The 17225-nt window shown below is 48.9% G+C and overlaps 12 non-coding genes across 12 annotated transcripts; all 12 read left to right on the forward strand.

The window, feature by feature from the left end:
* Window positions 1-441: 441 nt before the first annotated feature.
* LOC142468602 (U1 spliceosomal RNA) lies at window positions 442-609 on the forward strand. Its single transcript, XR_012788763.1, has one exon. It is a non-coding gene; the product is annotated as a U1 spliceosomal RNA (small nuclear RNA).
* A 1277-nt stretch (window positions 610-1886) lies between these two features.
* LOC142468603 (U1 spliceosomal RNA) lies at window positions 1887-2054 on the forward strand. Its single transcript, XR_012788764.1, has one exon. It is a non-coding gene; the product is annotated as a U1 spliceosomal RNA (small nuclear RNA).
* A 1263-nt stretch (window positions 2055-3317) lies between these two features.
* LOC142468604 (U1 spliceosomal RNA) lies at window positions 3318-3485 on the forward strand. The gene has a single exon (XR_012788765.1). It is a non-coding gene; the product is annotated as a U1 spliceosomal RNA (small nuclear RNA).
* A 1262-nt stretch (window positions 3486-4747) lies between these two features.
* LOC142468605 (U1 spliceosomal RNA) lies at window positions 4748-4915 on the forward strand. Its single transcript, XR_012788766.1, has one exon. It is a non-coding gene; the product is annotated as a U1 spliceosomal RNA (small nuclear RNA).
* Window positions 4916-6183: 1268 nt separating this feature from the next.
* Window positions 6184-6351, forward strand: LOC142468607 (U1 spliceosomal RNA). Its single transcript, XR_012788767.1, has one exon. It is a non-coding gene; the product is annotated as a U1 spliceosomal RNA (small nuclear RNA).
* Window positions 6352-7611: 1260 nt separating this feature from the next.
* On the forward strand, window positions 7612-7779 carry LOC142468608 (U1 spliceosomal RNA). The gene has a single exon (XR_012788768.1). It is a non-coding gene; the product is annotated as a U1 spliceosomal RNA (small nuclear RNA).
* Window positions 7780-9047: 1268 nt separating this feature from the next.
* LOC142468609 (U1 spliceosomal RNA) lies at window positions 9048-9215 on the forward strand. The gene has a single exon (XR_012788769.1). It is a non-coding gene; the product is annotated as a U1 spliceosomal RNA (small nuclear RNA).
* A 1260-nt stretch (window positions 9216-10475) lies between these two features.
* On the forward strand, window positions 10476-10643 carry LOC142468610 (U1 spliceosomal RNA). Its single transcript, XR_012788770.1, has one exon. It is a non-coding gene; the product is annotated as a U1 spliceosomal RNA (small nuclear RNA).
* A 1266-nt stretch (window positions 10644-11909) lies between these two features.
* On the forward strand, window positions 11910-12077 carry LOC142468611 (U1 spliceosomal RNA). The gene has a single exon (XR_012788771.1). It is a non-coding gene; the product is annotated as a U1 spliceosomal RNA (small nuclear RNA).
* A 1280-nt stretch (window positions 12078-13357) lies between these two features.
* Window positions 13358-13525, forward strand: LOC142468612 (U1 spliceosomal RNA). Its single transcript, XR_012788772.1, has one exon. It is a non-coding gene; the product is annotated as a U1 spliceosomal RNA (small nuclear RNA).
* A 1268-nt stretch (window positions 13526-14793) lies between these two features.
* On the forward strand, window positions 14794-14961 carry LOC142468614 (U1 spliceosomal RNA). The gene has a single exon (XR_012788774.1). It is a non-coding gene; the product is annotated as a U1 spliceosomal RNA (small nuclear RNA).
* A 1263-nt stretch (window positions 14962-16224) lies between these two features.
* On the forward strand, window positions 16225-16392 carry LOC142468615 (U1 spliceosomal RNA). Its single transcript, XR_012788775.1, has one exon. It is a non-coding gene; the product is annotated as a U1 spliceosomal RNA (small nuclear RNA).
* The last annotated feature ends 833 nt before the right edge of the window (window positions 16393-17225 follow it).

Raw genomic sequence — 17225 nt, forward strand, 5'->3', positions numbered from 1 at the left:
CAGCTGAAATGACAGAGCTGAGCGGTGTTCAAAGTGATTGCTTCTTTCTTTTAAAACCAAGAAGAAGTACCTTACGGCGAAGCTTGGCTGCTCTGGGTGCTTGTTGGATGGGGGGGAGGGTTTGCTTTGGCTTTGCTTTGCTTTGCTTTGCTTTGCTTCGCTTCTGGGGGGGGGGGAGGAGGACGGGGTGTCTTGGATCTATGTTGTTTGACAAATATTCATTGCTGCTGCTGCTGCTGCTGCTGCTGCTGCTGCTGCAGCACAAATGTTTGCATGGAATGGCCTAGGCTGCTCCTTGCTGCAGGTGCTGGCTGCAGCGGCTCAGATACTAGGCCTCAGGTACTGTGTTGCTTGCTGCACCAATGACCAAGCTGCTCTCTCCACAAGGGTGACAGTTGTCCTGGGACAGGGCTAGTTGCCCCCAGCGCGCCATTGCAACTCATACTTACCTGGCAGGGGAGTTTTAAGCCATGCTCCAGCAGGTGGCTCTCCCAGGGCGAGGCTAGCTCATTGCACTTGGAGCTAGCTGACCTCTGCGATTTCCCCACATGCGGGAAACTCGACTGCACAATTTCTGGTAGTGGGGGACTGCGTGCGCGCTCTCCCCTGTTTTTGGATGGTTACAAAAAACAGAAACAGGTGTTTGTTCAGACAAGCTGCTGCTATTCCCACTGCTTGGGCTTTGGGCATGGTCAATAACTGCTGGCAAAAAGGAGCACCATGTACAATAAATAGCCAGCTAGCAACATCTCAAACAGGGACAAATGACAATGATGTACCTGCACAGACGTTTAGGAATAAGTTCACAGGTGGATTGGGAAATAGGGAAACAAATACTGTGTACTGTATATATATATTTATGAAAAAAACAGCACATTTACAATCGAATCTGGATTTGAAAAAATGGACGGTCCTTGCTTGCAGGATATGATATGGGGTTTTTATTTCACCCCCTCCCCACCCTAGTTCTACATGGTATGTCTGGGTCTCTGTAGCCAGACAACCCCCTGTGATGATATCACAAAGGGAGTGTACAGTACGTTCTAGAGTTTCTAGGCTCCAAAGTAACAAAGAGCAGCATTTAAAAGCAACAGATTGCAGACTATCTGCTGAGCTGTGTAAAAAACAATCTCTATCTATCTATCTATCTATCTATCTATCTATCTATCTATCTATCTATCTATATATCTGTCTCTATCCATGGAGCAGCAGACAGTGTTAGCTTGCTTCTATATTTATGCAAATGCCAGGTAAGCAGCCATGCTGGTAAGGGCCAAAGTGTCACGTTTGCCAGCAGGACAGGGCACCTCTCCCTTTTTATGCAGCAGCAGCAGCAGCAGCAGCAGGTGTCAGTGGAGGTCAGAAAAAGAGAGTGCCAGCAGGTAGGGGAGATGTAGAAAGCCACCCCAGAAATATGGTGTCCCCCTGTCTCTCCGGCAGCTGAAATGACAGAGCTGAGCGGTGTTCAAAGTGATTGCTTCTTTCTTTTAAAACCAAGAAGAAGTACCTTACGGCGAAGCTTGGCTGCTCTGGGTGCTTGTTGGATGGGGGGGAGGGTTTGCTTTGGCTTTGCTTTGCTTTGCTTTGCTTTGCTTCGCTTCTGGGGGGGGGGGGGGGGAGGAGGACGGGGTGTCTTGGATCTATGTTGTTTGACAAATATTCATTGCTGCTGCTGCTGCTGCTGCTGCTGCTGCTGCTGCTGCAGCACAAATGTTTGCATGGAATGGCCTAGGCTGCTCCTTGCTGCAGGTGCTGGCTGCAGCGGCTCAGATACTAGGCCTCAGGTACTGTGTTGCTTGCTGCACCAATGACCAAGCTGCTCTCTCCACAAGGGTGACAGTTGTCCTGGGACAGGGCTAGTTGCCCCCAGCGCGCCATTGCAACTCATACTTACCTGGCAGGGGAGTTTTAAGCCATGCTCCAGCAGGTGGCTCTCCCAGGGCGAGGCTAGCTCATTGCACTTGGAGCTAGCTGACCTCTGCGATTTCCCCACATGCGGGAAACTCGACTGCACAATTTCTGGTAGTGGGGGACTGCGTGCGCGCTCTCCCCTGTTTTTGGATGGTTACAAAAAACAGAAACAGGTGTTTGTTCAGACAAGCTGCTGCTATTCCCACTGCTTGGGCTTTGGGCATGGTCAATAACTGCTGGCAAAAAGGAGCACCATGTACAATAAATAGCCAGCTAGCAACATCTCAAACAGGGACAAATGACAATGATGTACCTGCACAGACGTTTAGGAATAAGTTCACAGGTGGATTGGGAAATAGGGAAACAAATACTGTGTACTGTATATATATATTTATGAAAAAAACAGCACATTTACAATCAAATCTGGATTTGAAAAAATGGACGGTCCTTGCTTGCAGGATATGATATGGGGTTTTTATTTCACCCCCTCCCCACCCTAGTTCTACATGGTATGTCTGGGTCTCTGTAGCCAGACAACCCCCTGTGATGATATCACAAAGGGAGTGTACAGTACGTTCTAGAGTTTCTAGGCTCCAAAGTAACAAAGAGCAGCATTTAAAAGCAACAGATTGCAGACTATCTGCTGAGCTGTGCAAAAAACAATCTCTATCTATCTATCTATCTATCTATCTATCTATCTATCTATCTATATATCTGTCTCTATCCATGGAGCAGCAGACAGTGTTAGCTTGCTTCTATATTTATGCAAATGCCAGGTAAGCAGCCATGCTGGTAAGGGCCAAAGTGTCACGTTTGCCAGCAGGACAGGGCACCTCTCCCTTTTTATGCAGCAGCAGCAGCAGCAGCAGCAGGTGTCAGTGGAGGTCAGAAAAAGAGAGTGCCAGCAGGTAGGGGAGATGTAGAAAGCCACCCCAGAAATATGGTGTCCCCCTGTCTCTCCGGCAGCTGAAATGACAGAGCTGAGCGGTGTTCAAAGTGATTGCTTCTTTCTTTTAAAACCAAGAAGAAGTACCTTACGGCGAAGCTTGGCTGCTCTGGGTGCTTGTTGGATGGGGGGGAGGGTTTGCTTTGGCTTTGCTTTGCTTTGCTTTGCTTTGCTTCGCTTCTGGGGGGGGGGGGGGGGAGGAGGACGGGGTGTCTTGGATCTATGTTGTTTGACAAATATTCATTGCTGCTGCTGCTGCTGCTGCTGCTGCTGCTGCAGCACAAATGTTTGCATGGAATGGCCTAGGCTGCTCCTTGCTGCAGGTGCTGGCTGCAGCGGCTCAGATACTAGGCCTCAGGTACTGTGTTGCTTGCTGCACCAATGACCAAGCTGCTCTCTCCACAAGGGTGACAGTTGTCCTGGGACAGGGCTAGTTGCCCCCAGCGCGCCATTGCAACTCATACTTACCTGGCAGGGGAGTTTTAAGCCATGCTCCAGCAGGTGGCTCTCCCAGGGCGAGGCTAGCTCATTGCACTTGGAGCTAGCTGACCTCTGCGATTTCCCCACATGCGGGAAACTCGACTGCACAATTTCTGGTAGTGGGGGACTGCGTGCGCGCTCTCCCCTGTTTTTGGATGGTTACAAAAAACAGAAACAGGTGTTTGTTCAGACAAGCTGCTGCTATTCCCACTGCTTGGGCTTTGGGCATGGTCAATAACTGCTGGCAAAAAGGAGCACCATGTACAATAAATAGCCAGCTAGCAACATCTCAAACAGGGACAAATGACAATGATGTACCTGCACAGACGTTTAGGAATAAGTTCACAGGTGGATTGGGAAATAGGGAAACAAATACTGTGTACTGTATATATATATTTATGAAAAAAACAGCACATTTACAATCGAATCTGGATTTGAAAAAATGGACGGTCCTTGCTTGCAGGATATGATATGGGGTTTTTATTTCACCCCCTCCCCACCCTAGTTCTACATGGTATGTCTGGGTCTCTGTAGCCAGACAACCCCCTGTGATGATATCACAAAGGGAGTGTACAGTACGTTCTAGAGTTTCTAGGCTCCAAAGTAACAAAGAGCAGCATTTAAAAGCAACAGATTGCAGACTATCTGCTGAGCTGTGTAAAAAACAATCTCTATCTATCTATCTATCTATCTATCTATCTATCTATCTATCTCTATCCATGGAGCAGCAGACAGTGTTAGCTTGCTTCTATATTTATGCAAATGCCAGGTAAGCAGCCATGCTGGTAAGGGCCAAAGTGTCACGTTTGCCAGCAGGACAGGGCACCTCTCCCTTTTTATGCAGCAGCAGCAGCAGCAGCAGCAGGTGTCAGTGGAGGTCAGAAAAAGAGAGTGCCAGCAGGTAGGGGAGATGTAGAAAGCCACCCCAGAAATATGGTGTCCCCCTGTCTCTCCGGCAGCTGAAATGACAGAGCTGAGCGGTGTTCAAAGTGATTGCTTCTTTCTTTTAAAACCAAGAAGATGTACCTTACGGCGAAGCTTGGCTGCTCTGGGTGCTTGTTGGATGGGGGGGAGGGTTTGCTTTGGCTTTGCTTTGGCTTTGCTTTGGCTTTGCTTTGCTTTGCTTCGCTTCTGGGGGGGGGGGGGGGAGGAGGACGGGGTGTCTTGGATCTATGTTGTTTGACAAATATTCATTGCTGCTGCTGCTGCTGCTGCTGCTGCTGCTGCAGCACAAATGTTTGCATGGAATGGCCTAGGCTGCTCCTTGCTGCAGGTGCTGGCTGCAGCGGCTCAGATACTAGGCCTCAGGTACTGTGTTGCTTGCTGCACCAATGACCAAGCTGCTCTCTCCACAAGGGTGACAGTTGTCCTGGGACAGGGCTAGTTGCCCCCAGCGCGCCATTGCAACTCATACTTACCTGGCAGGGGAGTTTTAAGCCATGCTCCAGCAGGTGGCTCTCCCAGGGCGAGGCTAGCTCATTGCACTTGGAGCTAGCTGACCTCTGCGATTTCCCCACATGCGGGAAACTCGACTGCACAATTTCTGGTAGTGGGGGACTGCGTGCGCGCTCTCCCCTGTTTTTGGATGGTTACAAAAAACAGAAACAGGTGTTTGTTCAGACAAGCTGCTGCTATTCCCACTGCTTGGGCTTTGGGCATGGTCAATAACTGCTGGCAAAAAGGAGCACCATGTACAATAAATAGCCAGCTAGCAACATCTCAAACAGGGACAAATGACAATGATGTACCTGCACAGACGTTTAGGAATAAGTTCACAGGTGGATTGGGAAATAGGGAAACAAATACTGTGTACTGTATATATATATTTATGAAAAAAACAGCACATTTACAATCGAATCTGGATTTGAAAAAATGGACGGTCCTTGCTTGCAGGATATGATATGGGGTTTTTATTTCACCCCCTCCCCACCCTAGTTCTACATGGTATGTCTGGGTCTCTGTAGCCAGACAACCCCCTGTGATGATATCACAAAGGGAGTGTACAGTACGTTCTAGAGTTTCTAGGCTCCAAAGTAACAAAGAGCAGCATTTAAAAGCAACAGATTGCAGACTATCTGCTGAGCTGTGTAAAAAACAATCTCTATCTATCTATCTATCTATCTATCTATCTATCTATCTATCTCTATCCATGGAGCAGCAGACAGTGTTAGCTTGCTTCTATATTTATGCAAATGCCAGGTAAGCAGCCATGCTGGTAAGGGCCAAAGTGTCACGTTTGCCAGCAGGACAGGGCACCTCTCCCTTTTTATGCAGCAGCAGCAGCAGCAGCAGCAGGTGTCAGTGGAGGTCAGAAAAAGAGAGTGCCAGCAGGTAGGGGAGATGTAGAAAGCCACCCCAGAAATATGGTGTCCCCCTGTCTCTCCGGCAGCTGAAATGACAGAGCTGAGCGGTGTTCAAAGTGATTGCTTCTTTCTTTTAAAACCAAGAAGATGTACCTTACGGCGAAGCTTGGCTGCTCTGGGTGCTTGTTGGATGGGGGGGAGGGTTTGCTTTGGCTTTGCTTTGGCTTTGCTTTGGCTTTGCTTTGCTTTGCTTCGCTTCTGGGGGGGGGGGGGGGAGGAGGACGGGGTGTCTTGGATCTATGTTGTTTGACAAATATTCATTGCTGCTGCTGCTGCTGCTGCTGCTGCTGCTGCTGCTGCAGCACAAATGTTTGCATGGAATGGCCTAGGCTGCTCCTTGCTGCAGGTGCTGGCTGCAGCGGCTCAGATACTAGGCCTCAGGTACTGTGTTGCTTGCTGCACCAATGACCAAGCTGCTCTCTCCACAAGGGTGACAGTTGTCCTGGGACAGGGCTAGTTGCCCCCAGCGCGCCATTGCAACTCATACTTACCTGGCAGGGGAGTTTTAAGCCATGCTCCAGCAGGTGGCTCTCCCAGGGCGAGGCTAGCTCATTGCACTTGGAGCTAGCTGACCTCTGCGATTTCCCCACATGCGGGAAACTCGACTGCACAATTTCTGGTAGTGGGGGACTGCGTGCGCGCTCTCCCCTGTTTTTGGATGGTTACAAAAAACAGAAACAGGTGTTTGTTCAGACAAGCTGCTGCTATTCCCACTGCTTGGGCTTTGGGCATGGTCAATAACTGCTGGCAAAAAGGAGCACCATGTACAATAAATAGCCAGCTAGCAACATCTCAAACAGGGACAAATGACAATGATGTACCTGCACAGACGTTTAGGAATAAGTTCACAGGTGGATTGGGAAATAGGGAAACAAATACTGTGTACTGTATATATATATTTATGAAAAAAACAGCACATTTACAATCGAATCTGGATTTGAAAAAATGGACGGTCCTTGCTTGCAGGATATGATATGGGGTTTTTATTTCACCCCCTCCCCACCCTAGTTCTACATGGTATGTCTGGGTCTCTGTAGCCAGACAACCCCCTGTGATGATATCACAAAGGGAGTGTACAGTACGTTCTAGAGTTTCTAGGCTCCAAAGTAACAAAGAGCAGCATTTAAAAGCAACAGATTGCAGACTATCTGCTGAGCTGTGTAAAAAACAATCTCTATCTATCTATCTATCTATCTATCTATCTATCTCTATCCATGGAGCAGCAGACAGTGTTAGCTTGCTTCTATATTTATGCAAATGCCAGGTAAGCAGCCATGCTGGTAAGGGCCAAAGTGTCACGTTTGCCAGCAGGACAGGGCACCTCTCCCTTTTTATGCAGCAGCAGCAGCAGCAGCAGCAGGTGTCAGTGGAGGTCAGAAAAAGAGAGTGCCAGCAGGTAGGGGAGATGTAGAAAGCCACCCCAGAAATATGGTGTCCCCCTGTCTCTCCGGCAGCTGAAATGACAGAGCTGAGCGGTGTTCAAAGTGATTGCTTCTTTCTTTTAAAACCAAGAAGAAGTACCTTACGGCGAAGCTTGGCTGCTCTGGGTGCTTGTTGGATGGGGGGGAGGGTTTGCTTTGGCTTTGCTTTGGCTTTGCTTTGCTTTGCTTTGCTTTGCTTCGCTTCTGGGGGGGGGGGGGGGGGGGAGGAGGACGGGGTGTCTTGGATCTATGTTGTTTGACAAATATTCATTGCTGCTGCTGCTGCTGCTGCTGCTGCTGCTGCTGCAGCACAAATGTTTGCATGGAATGGCCTAGGCTGCTCCTTGCTGCAGGTGCTGGCTGCAGCGGCTCAGATACTAGGCCTCAGGTACTGTGTTGCTTGCTGCACCAATGACCAAGCTGCTCTCTCCACAAGGGTGACAGTTGTCCTGGGACAGGGCTAGTTGCCCCCAGCGCGCCATTGCAACTCATACTTACCTGGCAGGGGAGTTTTAAGCCATGCTCCAGCAGGTGGCTCTCCCAGGGCGAGGCTAGCTCATTGCACTTGGAGCTAGCTGACCTCTGCGATTTCCCCACATGCGGGAAACTCGACTGCACAATTTCTGGTAGTGGGGGACTGCGTGCGCGCTCTCCCCTGTTTTTGGATGGTTACAAAAAACAGAAACAGGTGTTTGTTCAGACAAGCTGCTGCTATTCCCACTGCTTGGGCTTTGGGCATGGTCAATAACTGCTGGCAAAAAGGAGCACCATGTACAATAAATAGCCAGCTAGCAACATCTCAAACAGGGACAAATGACAATGATGTACCTGCACAGACGTTTAGGAATAAGTTCACAGGTGGATTGGGAAATAGGGAAACAAATACTGTGTACTGTATATATATATTTATGAAAAAAACAGCACATTTACAATCGAATCTGGATTTGAAAAAATGGACGGTCCTTGCTTGCAGGATATGATATGGGGTTTTTATTTCACCCCCTCCCCACCCTAGTTCTACATGGTATGTCTGGGTCTCTGTAGCCAGACAACCCCCTGTGATGATATCACAAAGGGAGTGTACAGTACGTTCTAGAGTTTCTAGGCTCCAAAGTAACAAAGAGCAGCATTTAAAAGCAACAGATTGCAGACTATCTGCTGAGCTGTGTAAAAAACAATCTCTATCTATCTATCTATCTATCTATCTATCTATCTATCTATCTCTATCCATGGAGCAGCAGACAGTGTTAGCTTGCTTCTATATTTATGCAAATGCCAGGTAAGCAGCCATGCTGGTAAGGGCCAAAGTGTCACGTTTGCCAGCAGGACAGGGCACCTCTCCCTTTTTATGCAGCAGCAGCAGCAGCAGCAGCAGGTGTCAGTGGAGGTCAGAAAAAGAGAGTGCCAGCAGGTAGGGGAGATGTAGAAAGCCACCCCAGAAATATGGTGTCCCCCTGTCTCTCCGGCAGCTGAAATGACAGAGCTGAGCGGTGTTCAAAGTGATTGCTTCTTTCTTTTAAAACCAAGAAGATGTACCTTACGGCGAAGCTTGGCTGCTCTGGGTGCTTGTTGGATGGGGGGGAGGGTTTGCTTTGGCTTTGCTTTGGCTTTGCTTTGGCTTTGCTTTGCTTTGCTTCGCTTCTGGGGGGGGGGGGGGGAGGAGGACGGGGTGTCTTGGATCTATGTTGTTTGACAAATATTCATTGCTGCTGCTGCTGCTGCTGCTGCTGCTGCTGCTGCTGCAGCACAAATGTTTGCATGGAATGGCCTAGGCTGCTCCTTGCTGCAGGTGCTGGCTGCAGCGGCTCAGATACTAGGCCTCAGGTACTGTGTTGCTTGCTGCACCAATGACCAAGCTGCTCTCTCCACAAGGGTGACAGTTGTCCTGGGACAGGGCTAGTTGCCCCCAGCGCGCCATTGCAACTCATACTTACCTGGCAGGGGAGTTTTAAGCCATGCTCCAGCAGGTGGCTCTCCCAGGGCGAGGCTAGCTCATTGCACTTGGAGCTAGCTGACCTCTGCGATTTCCCCACATGCGGGAAACTCGACTGCACAATTTCTGGTAGTGGGGGACTGCGTGCGCGCTCTCCCCTGTTTTTGGATGGTTACAAAAAACAGAAACAGGTGTTTGTTCAGACAAGCTGCTGCTATTCCCACTGCTTGGGCTTTGGGCATGGTCAATAACTGCTGGCAAAAAGGAGCACCATGTACAATAAATAGCCAGCTAGCAACATCTCAAACAGGGACAAATGACAATGATGTACCTGCACAGACGTTTAGGAATAAGTTCACAGGTGGATTGGGAAATAGGGAAACAAATACTGTGTACTGTATATATATATTTATGAAAAAAACAGCACATTTACAATCGAATCTGGATTTGAAAAAATGGACGGTCCTTGCTTGCAGGATATGATATGGGGTTTTTATTTCACCCCCTCCCCACCCTAGTTCTACATGGTATGTCTGGGTCTCTGTAGCCAGACAACCCCCTGTGATGATATCACAAAGGGAGTGTACAGTACGTTCTAGAGTTTCTAGGCTCCAAAGTAACAAAGAGCAGCATTTAAAAGCAACAGATTGCAGACTATCTGCTGAGCTGTGTAAAAAACAATCTCTATCTATCTATCTATCTATCTATCTATCTATCTCTATCCATGGAGCAGCAGACAGTGTTAGCTTGCTTCTATATTTATGCAAATGCCAGGTAAGCAGCCATGCTGGTAAGGGCCAAAGTGTCACGTTTGCCAGCAGGACAGGGCACCTCTCCCTTTTTATGCAGCAGCAGCAGCAGCAGCAGCAGGTGTCAGTGGAGGTCAGAAAAAGAGAGTGCCAGCAGGTAGGGGAGATGTAGAAAGCCACCCCAGAAATATGGTGTCCCCCTGTCTCTCCGGCAGCTGAAATGACAGAGCTGAGCGGTGTTCAAAGTGATTGCTTCTTTCTTTTAAAACCAAGAAGAAGTACCTTACGGCGAAGCTTGGCTGCTCTGGGTGCTTGTTGGATGGGGGGGAGGGTTTGCTTTGGCTTTGCTTTGGCTTTGCTTTGCTTTGCTTTGCTTTGCTTCGCTTCTGGGGGGGGGGGGGGGGGGGAGGAGGACGGGGTGTCTTGGATCTATGTTGTTTGACAAATATTCATTGCTGCTGCTGCTGCTGCTGCTGCTGCTGCTGCTGCAGCACAAATGTTTGCATGGAATGGCCTAGGCTGCTCCTTGCTGCAGGTGCTGGCTGCAGCGGCTCAGATACTAGGCCTCAGGTACTGTGTTGCTTGCTGCACCAATGACCAAGCTGCTCTCTCCACAAGGGTGACAGTTGTCCTGGGACAGGGCTAGTTGCCCCCAGCGCGCCATTGCAACTCATACTTACCTGGCAGGGGAGTTTTAAGCCATGCTCCAGCAGGTGGCTCTCCCAGGGCGAGGCTAGCTCATTGCACTTGGAGCTAGCTGACCTCTGCGATTTCCCCACATGCGGGAAACTCGACTGCACAATTTCTGGTAGTGGGGGACTGCGTGCGCGCTCTCCCCTGTTTTTGGATGGTTACAAAAAACAGAAACAGGTGTTTGTTCAGACAAGCTGCTGCTATTCCCACTGCTTGGGCTTTGGGCATGGTCAATAACTGCTGGCAAAAAGGAGCACCATGTACAATAAATAGCCAGCTAGCAACATCTCAAACAGGGACAAATGACAATGATGTACCTGCACAGACGTTTAGGAATAAGTTCACAGGTGGATTGGGAAATAGGGAAACAAATACTGTGTACTGTATATATATATTTATGAAAAAAACAGCACATTTACAATCGAATCTGGATTTGAAAAAATGGACGGTCCTTGCTTGCAGGATATGATATGGGGTTTTTATTTCACCCCCTCCCCACCCTAGTTCTACATGGTATGTCTGGGTCTCTGTAGCCAGACAACCCCCTGTGATGATATCACAAAGGGAGTGTACAGTACGTTCTAGAGTTTCTAGGCTCCAAAGTAACAAAGAGCAGCATTTAAAAGCAACAGATTGCAGACTATCTGCTGAGCTGTGTAAAAAACAATCTCTATCTATCTATCTATCTATCTATCTATCTATCTATCTATCTCTATCCATGGAGCAGCAGACAGTGTTAGCTTGCTTCTATATTTATGCAAATGCCAGGTAAGCAGCCATGCTGGTAAGGGCCAAAGTGTCACGTTTGCCAGCAGGACAGGGCACCTCTCCCTTTTTATGCAGCAGCAGCAGCAGCAGCAGCAGGTGTCAGTGGAGGTCAGAAAAAGAGAGTGCCAGCAGGTAGGGGAGATGTAGAAAGCCACCCCAGAAATATGGTGTCCCCCTGTCTCTCCGGCAGCTGAAATGACAGAGCTGAGCGGTGTTCAAAGTGATTGCTTCTTTCTTTTAAAACCAAGAAGAAGTACCTTACGGCGAAGCTTGGCTGCTCTGGGTGCTTGTTGGATGGGGGGGAGGGTTTGCTTTGGCTTTGCTTTGGCTTTGCTTTGCTTTGCTTTGCTTTGCTTCGCTTCTGGGGGGGGGGGGGGAGGAGGACGGGGTGTCTTGGATCTATGTTGTTTGACAAATATTCATTGCTGCTGCTGCTGCTGCTGCTGCTGCTGCTGCTGCTGCAGCACAAATGTTTGCATGGAATGGCCTAGGCTGCTCCTTGCTGCAGGTGCTGGCTGCAGCGGCTCAGATACTAGGCCTCAGGTACTGTGTTGCTTGCTGCACCAATGACCAAGCTGCTCTCTCCACAAGGGTGACAGTTGTCCTGGGACAGGGCTAGTTGCCCCCAGCGCGCCATTGCAACTCATACTTACCTGGCAGGGGAGTTTTAAGCCATGCTCCAGCAGGTGGCTCTCCCAGGGCGAGGCTAGCTCATTGCACTTGGAGCTAGCTGACCTCTGCGATTTCCCCACATGCGGGAAACTCGACTGCACAATTTCTGGTAGTGGGGGACTGCGTGCGCGCTCTCCCCTGTTTTTGGATGGTTACAAAAAACAGAAACAGGTGTTTGTTCAGACAAGCTGCTGCTATTCCCACTGCTTGGGCTTTGGGCATGGTCAATAACTGCTGGCAAAAAGGAGCACCATGTACAATAAATAGCCAGCTAGCAACATCTCAAACAGGGACAAATGACAATGATGTACCTGCACAGACGTTTAGGAATAAGTTCACAGGTGGATTGGGAAATAGGGAAACAAATACTGTGTACTGTATATATATATTTATGAAAAAAACAGCACATTTACAATCAAATCTGGATTTGAAAAAATGGACGGTCCTTGCTTGCAGGATATGATATGGGGTTTTTATTTCACCCCCTCCCCACCCTAGTTCTACATGGTATGTCTGGGTCTCTGTAGCCAGACAACCCCCTGTGATGATATCACAAAGGGAGTGTACAGTACGTTCTAGAGTTTCTAGGCTCCAAAGTAACAAAGAGCAGCATTTAAAAGCAACAGATTGCAGACTATCTGCTGAGCTGTGCAAAAAACAATCTCTATCTATCTATCTATCTATCTATCTATCTATCTATCTATCTATATATCTATCTCTATCCATGGAGCAGCAGACAGTGTTAGCTTGCTTCTATATTTATGCAAATGCCAGGTAAGCAGCCATGCTGGTAAGGGCCAAAGTGTCACGTTTGCCAGCAGGACAGGGCACCTCTCCCTTTTTATGCAGCAGCAGCAGCAGCAGCAGCAGGTGTCAGTGGAGGTCAGAAAAAGAGAGTGCCAGCAGGTAGGGGAGATGTAGAAAGCCACCCCAGAAATATGGTGTCCCCCTGTCTCTCCGGCAGCTGAAATGACAGAGCTGAGCGGTGTTCAAAGTGATTGCTTCTTTCTTTTAAAACCAAGAAGAAGTACCTTACGGCGAAGCTTGGCTGCTCTGGGTGCTTGTTGGATGGGGGGGAGGGTTTGCTTTGGCTTTGCTTTGGCTTTGCTTTGCTTTGCTTTGCTTTGCTTCGCTTCTGGGGGGGGGGGGGGGGGGGAGGAGGACGGGGTGTCTTGGATCTATGTTGTTTGACAAATATTCATTGCTGCTGCTGCTGCTGCTGCTGCTGCTGCTGCTGCAGCACAAATGTTTGCATGGAATGGCCTAGGCTGCTCCTTGCTGCAGGTGCTGGCTGCAGCGGCTCAGATACTAGGCCTCAGGTACTGTGTTGCTTGCTGCACCAATGACCAAGCTGCTCTCTCCACAAGGGTGACAGTTGTCCTGGGACAGGGCTAGTTGCCCCCAGCGCGCCATTGCAACTCATACTTACCTGGCAGGGGAGTTTTAAGCCATGCTCCAGCAGGTGGCTCTCCCAGGGCGAGGCTAGCTCATTGCACTTGGAGCTAGCTGACCTCTGCGATTTCCCCACATGCGGGAAACTCGACTGCACAATTTCTGGTAGTGGGGGACTGCGTGCGCGCTCTCCCCTGTTTTTGGATGGTTACAAAAAACAGAAACAGGTGTTTGTTCAGACAAGCTGCTGCTATTCCCACTGCTTGGGCTTTGGGCATGGTCAATAACTGCTGGCAAAAAGGAGCACCATGTACAATAAATAGCCAGCTAGCAACATCTCAAACAGGGACAAATGACAATGATGTACCTGCACAGACGTTTAGGAATAAGTTCACAGGTGGATTGGGAAATAGGGAAACAAATACTGTGTACTGTATATATATATTTATGAAAAAAACAGCACATTTACAATCGAATCTGGATTTGAAAAAATGGACGGTCCTTGCTTGCAGGATATGATATGGGGTTTTTATTTCACCCCCTCCCCACCCTAGTTCTACATGGTATGTCTGGGTCTCTGTAGCCAGACAACCCCCTGTGATGATATCACAAAGGGAGTGTACAGTACGTTCTAGAGTTTCTAGGCTCCAAAGTAACAAAGAGCAGCATTTAAAAGCAACAGATTGCAGACTATCTGCTGAGCTGTGTAAAAAACAATCTCTATCTATCTATCTATCTATCTATCTATCTATCTATCTATCTCTATCCATGGAGCAGCAGACAGTGTTAGCTTGCTTCTATATTTATGCAAATGCCAGGTAAGCAGCCATGCTGGTAAGGGCCAAAGTGTCACGTTTGCCAGCAGGACAGGGCACCTCTCCCTTTTTATGCAGCAGCAGCAGCAGCAGCAGCAGGTGTCAGTGGAGGTCAGAAAAAGAGAGTGCCAGCAGGTAGGGGAGATGTAGAAAGCCACCCCAGAAATATGGTGTCCCCCTGTCTCTCCGGCAGCTGAAATGACAGAGCTGAGCGGTGTTCAAAGTGATTGCTTCTTTCTTTTAAAACCAAGAAGATGTACCTTACGGCGAAGCTTGGCTGCTCTGGGTGCTTGTTGGATGGGGGGGAGGGTTTGCTTTGGCTTTGCTTTGGCTTTGCTTTGGCTTTGCTTTGCTTTGCTTCGCTTCTGGGGGGGGGGGGGGGAGGAGGACGGGGTGTCTTGGATCTATGTTGTTTGACAAATATTCATTGCTGCTGCTGCTGCTGCTGCTGCTGCTGCTGCTGCTGCAGCACAAATGTTTGCATGGAATGGCCTAGGCTGCTCCTTGCTGCAGGTGCTGGCTGCAGCGGCTCAGATACTAGGCCTCAGGTACTGTGTTGCTTGCTGCACCAATGACCAAGCTGCTCTCTCCACAAGGGTGACAGTTGTCCTGGGACAGGGCTAGTTGCCCCCAGCGCGCCATTGCAACTCATACTTACCTGGCAGGGGAGTTTTAAGCCATGCTCCAGCAGGTGGCTCTCCCAGGGCGAGGCTAGCTCATTGCACTTGGAGCTAGCTGACCTCTGCGATTTCCCCACATGCGGGAAACTCGACTGCACAATTTCTGGTAGTGGGGGACTGCGTGCGCGCTCTCCCCTGTTTTTGGATGGTTACAAAAAACAGAAACAGGTGTTTGTTCAGACAAGCTGCTGCTATTCCCACTGCTTGGGCTTTGGGCATGGTCAATAACTGCTGGCAAAAAGGAGCACCATGTACAATAAATAGCCAGCTAGCAACATCTCAAACAGGGACAAATGACAATGATGTACCTGCACAGACGTTTAGGAATAAGTTCACAGGTGGATTGGGAAATAGGGAAACAAATACTGTGTACTGTATATATATATTTATGAAAAAAACAGCACATTTACAATCGAATCTGGATTTGAAAAAATGGACGGTCCTTGCTTGCAGGATATGATATGGGGTTTTTATTTCACCCCCTCCCCACCCTAGTTCTACATGGTATGTCTGGGTCTCTGTAGCCAGACAACCCCCTGTGATGATATCACAAAGGGAGTGTACAGTACGTTCTAGAGTTTCTAGGCTCCAAAGTAACAAAGAGCAGCATTTAAAAGCAACAGATTGCAGACTATCTGCTGAGCTGTGTAAAAAACAATCTCTATCTATCTATCTATCTATCTATCTATCTATCTCTATCCATGGAGCAGCAGACAGTGTTAGCTTGCTTCTATATTTATGCAAATGCCAGGTAAGCAGCCATGCTGGTAAGGGCCAAAGTGTCACGTTTGCCAGCAGGACAGGGCACCTCTCCCTTTTTATGCAGCAGCAGCAGCAGCAGCAGCAGGTGTCAGTGGAGGTCAGAAAAAGAGAGTGCCAGCAGGTAGGGGAGATGTAGAAAGCCACCCCAGAAATATGGTGTCCCCCTGTCTCTCCGGCAGCTGAAATGACAGAGCTGAGCGGTGTTCAAAGTGATTGCTTCTTTCTTTTAAAACCAAGAAGAAGTACCTTACGGCGAAGCTTGGCTGCTCTGGGTGCTTGTTGGATGGGGGGGAGGGTTTGCTTTGGCTTTGCTTTGGCTTTGCTTTGCTTTGCTTTGCTTTGCTTCGCTTCTGGGGGGGGGGGGGGGGGGGGGGAGGAGGACGGGGTGTCTTGGATCTATGTTGTTTGACAAATATTCATTGCTGCTGCTGCTGCTGCTGCTGCTGCTGCTGCTGCAGCACAAATGTTTGCATGGAATGGCCTAGGCTGCTCCTTGCTGCAGGTGCTGGCTGCAGCGGCTCAGATACTAGGCCTCAGGTACTGTGTTGCTTGCTGCACCAATGACCAAGCTGCTCTCTCCACAAGGGTGACAGTTGTCCTGGGACAGGGCTAGTTGCCCCCAGCGCGCCATTGCAACTCATACTTACCTGGCAGGGGAGTTTTAAGCCATGCTCCAGCAGGTGGCTCTCCCAGGGCGAGGCTAGCTCATTGCACTTGGAGCTAGCTGACCTCTGCGATTTCCCCACATGCGGGAAACTCGACTGCACAATTTCTGGTAGTGGGGGACTGCGTGCGCGCTCTCCCCTGTTTTTGGATGGTTACAAAAAACAGAAACAGGTGTTTGTTCAGACAAGCTGCTGCTATTCCCACTGCTTGGGCTTTGGGCATGGTCAATAACTGCTGGCAAAAAGGAGCACCATGTACAATAAATAGCCAGCTAGCAACATCTCAAACAGGGACAAATGACAATGATGTACCTGCACAGACGTTTAGGAATAAGTTCACAGGTGGATTGGGAAATAGGGAAACAAATACTGTGTACTGTATATATATATTTATGAAAAAAACAGCACATTTACAATCGAATCTGGATTTGAAAAAATGGACGGTCCTTGCTTGCAGGATATGATATGGGGTTTTTATTTCACCCCCTCCCCACCCTAGTTCTACATGGTATGTCTGGGTCTCTGTAGCCAGACAACCCCCTGTGATGATATCACAAAGGGAGTGTACAGTACGTTCTAGAGTTTCTAGGCTCCAAAGTAACAAAGAGCAGCATTTAAAAGCAACAGATTGCAGACTATCTGCTGAGCTGTGTAAAAAACAATCTCTATCTATCTATCTATCTATCTATCTATCTATCTATCTATCTCTATCCATGGAGCAGCAGACAGTGTTAGCTTGCTTCTATATTTATGCAAATGCCAGGTAAGCAGCCATGCTGGTAAGGGCCAAAGTGTCACGTTTGCCAGCAGGACAGGGCACCTCTCCCTTTTTATGCAGCAGCAGCAGCAGCAGCAGCAGGTGTCAGTGGAGGTCAGAAAAAGAGAGTGCCAGCAGGTAGGGGAGATGTAGAAAGCCACCCCAGAAATATGGTGTCCCCCTGTCTCTCCGGCAGCTGAAATGACAGAGCTGAGCGG

The sequence above is a fragment of the Ascaphus truei genome, chromosome 17 (genome assembly GCF_040206685.1).
Source record: "Ascaphus truei isolate aAscTru1 chromosome 17, aAscTru1.hap1, whole genome shotgun sequence".
In the NCBI taxonomy this organism is placed as follows: Eukaryota; Metazoa; Chordata; class Amphibia; order Anura; family Ascaphidae; genus Ascaphus; species Ascaphus truei.